Raw genomic sequence first — 3,690 nt, 5'->3', positions numbered from 1 at the left:
ATGGGAACTGACAAAGTTTGCTTGAGGGGTTTGCTTGAATTTGCTCACCTAAGAGAAGATGCAGCTTAAGTGAGAGTGAAGAGAATGCAGCAGATGCTTCCGGTTCAGTTAATTCATATTTATATATTTTTATGGTGTTAACTAAATAAATATCCATTGTGCAAATTATTCAAAGATCACCCTCAACAACGCAAGGGTGATCATTGGCATGTAAGTGCTAATAATATACGCTTAATTTGAGGAGAAAATGATAGGAATAAAGTGGATCCAGTTAAATTTGAACATGTTTCCAAGCATCTCTGCAAGCCACAGGAATGTAGATATAGGGCATCAACTATGAAGGCTTACACATTGAAAGGGAGGATCTTCTCTTTTTACTTTTATGATGGGATGTTTTCTTATTGATAAGAAAATTCCGGAGAAGAGTATTTTTTAAAATTAATTTTATTGAGATAAAAATTGCAATGAGACATTTTCAAAACAGGTTGGTAGGAGAGTTACAATTAATACACTCCATGGTTTTTTGAATATTTTATTTATTTATTTATTTTACATAATTTTATTGACAGACAAATAGCAATGAGACAGTTTCAAATCAAATTGGTAAGACAGTTTCAATAATTAACACATTGCATATTGTCTTCCTAGTGGTTATTTGCTGTACAAGATGCAGACATGATATCCTATTTACAAACACTATTAGAACAAATCCCTCTATTGATTAAGAGAATGTAACTATATATCTATCCTAACCGCTTTTAATACACAGATTCAAAATGGACATTCATTTATATGTCCCCCCTTTTTTTGCTTAGTACTCTCATTTGAATATTATAGGTGTTTTAACTTAGCAAAATATTCTAAAAGTGTCCAGTAATCCATAATAGTATTGGGTCTTCTGCTTGACTGGCAGGGTCAGAAATTGTTGACCGGAGTTCCGTACAGCTCAACATAACAGCATGGCTTTACTTCTGGTACTTCGTTTTTATACTTTTCTGCTGGATGATTTGGACCAAGACAAAGCAAGACCTATGCAACAAGAGTTGTAGCTTTTGGATCTGATGAGGTCAGTGAAATCCCCTCAGGATTTATTCTGAGATCCTGTATCTCAGATTGTAGATTCTTTGTCAGTGTCAGTCATGTGGATGAGTCATGGCCATTGCTTGGCCAATGTGCTCCCTGTAAAAGCCAGAGAGAATGTTTTCTCTCCATGTGACTCTCCTTAGGCACACTATACAACATCGTTCACTTTCCTCTTTGTCCCCATAATCCCCTTGATCCGAAAATTTGGGACACTACCTGTATCACCACTCATTCAATATAGTTCTGGAATCATTAGCTACAGCCATTAGACAAGAGAAAGAAATAAAAGGAATAAGAATAGGCAAAGAAAAAGTTAAATTATCATTATTTGCAGATGACATGATACTTTACTTGGAAGACCCAAGAAACTCCACCAAGAAGCTATTAAAATTAATACAGTAATTCAGTAGCATAGCAGGATACAAAGTCAGTACTCAAAAGTCAAGAGCATTCCTCTACACAAATAACAAACACACTGAGAGGCAAATTATAGAAACAATACCTTTTACAATAGTTCTGAGGAAAATGAAATATCTTGCAATTAATCTAACTAAAGAAGTCAAAGATCTTTTCAAGGAAAATTACAGTACTCTGAAAAAAGAGATCATAGAGGATTTCAGAAAATGGAAAGATATTCCATGCTCCTGGATAGAATGGCCATATTCCTAAAATTGCTGCATAGATTTAATGTAATCCCTATCAAACTACCACCAACATACCTCACAAAGCTAGAGAAATCATTCCTAAAATTTATTTGGAACCAGAAAAGACCTAGAATAACAAAGGTGATCCTGGGCAATAAAGACAAGGCCGGAGGCATTACACTGCATACTGGTGTCTTTGTAGTAGTCATTCATAGCACAGGATGCAGACATGATCTCCTGTCCAAATGCTATTAGTACAAATCTTCCTTCTTATTGAATTAAAAAAAAGTAGCTGTATATCTATCCTATTTTGTATATACAGATACAAAATGATCCTTCATTTACATCTCCTTTCTTTGTTTAGTTTTGTCAGAGATGGGTATTCCATTGCCATCCAAATATTGTAGGTGCACGATTTCAGCAAAATATTCTAATATAGTCCAGTAGTCCACAATAGTAGTGGGTTATCCACAGGACTGGCAATGTCCGAATTTGATGACTTGAGCCTTCCACAGCTCAGCATATTAACATGGCTTCACTTTTCGTACCTCGTTTCTACACTTTTCTGCTGGATGGTTAAGACCAAGGTAAAGCAAGACCTATATAACAGGAACTGTAACTTTTGAATCTGAAGGTCAGTCAAGTCCCCTCAGGACTTATCCCAAAGCCCTGTACGCACTTTGTAGATCCCTTGTCAGAGGGTCAGAGTATTGATGGAAACCATGTGTTGACATATCAGCATATGAGGTGCGGTATACACATGCAGTCATTTTCCCTTATGTGACACAGTCAGATGAAAACTCTCTAATATGTGATAAAGGATATCACAAATGTAATAAACTTTGCTCACATTTATTTTCTTACTGATGTATCTGAATTTATTTGTGGATTTGTTAGCGATTTAGCTTATTGAAAAGTGCCCGTGTATATTGTTTGCATCTATACAATCAGGTTAGAGTGTTGTTTTTAATTACACTTGTATCACTATATTTGGTCATTACTCAGAGTACAAGACACAAACCAAAAAGAAACATAATAACAAAATTGTATTTCTTTCAAATATAAGAATTAGAACTTTAAGTGTGCTGTTTGCCATTTAGTTTTTAAAATGCCTATATATTGGCTGGAGAAATAGTTCAGCAGTCTAAGGGTCTGCTTGGTAATCACAAGGACCCATTTTCAATCCCCAGTACCTAATGCCATGCTGTCCCCTGAACGCTGAGTGTGCCATATTGGCCACTGAAACTGGGCATGGTGGCCCACGCCTGTAATCCCAGCACTGCAGAGTCTGAGACAGAAGGATCACTACAAGTCTAAACTGCATAGCAAGACCCTTTATCAAATAAATAAAAGACTAAAAACAATATTCTATGTAAGTATGTGTAATGGAATATATATATATATATATATTTTCTTCTGATCTATTTCCATGAGTCACATTATCTTTGATCATCATTTAGAAGGTATTAAACTCATTTGATTAAAAATTGTCTTTTATTTTACTTTTGGCTTTTCGATTTTAAAATTTTATTTTATTTTGAAGAGTAAAAACAAAAGCAAGAACAAAAATAAAAAACAAAGATGAAAACGGTTATATGCAACAATATATATGGTACAGATTTTCAAAACAAGAGTAGCTGATTAACAATGGTTGATATATTATCTATTTTTATCATCAAATCTGTTGCTTGGATTAGCAGATATAGTTATATGAGGTTGGATATATGACTGAATAATACCACTTTGATTCTCTTACCTTTTCAAAAAATTATAATTGCTATAATATTAGAAATGATACACAATTAGAAGACCAAGATGACAGGCATTCAAGCATCGTTTTTGTATTACACATTGCTGTCCTTTATGAAGTTGCTTATATGCAGATATCATCATACAGATTTAGTCAAGATGAAAATTCTACACATTAATAGCTAGGTAAAAAACTGCTGGAAAGTCTTAGTAC

Source organism: Octodon degus, unplaced genomic scaffold, assembly GCF_000260255.1.
Source record: "Octodon degus isolate 3935 unplaced genomic scaffold, OctDeg1.0 scaffold00050, whole genome shotgun sequence".
NCBI lineage: Eukaryota > Metazoa > Chordata > Mammalia > Rodentia > Octodontidae > Octodon > Octodon degus.
Note: the sequence above shows the minus strand (reverse complement) of the source record.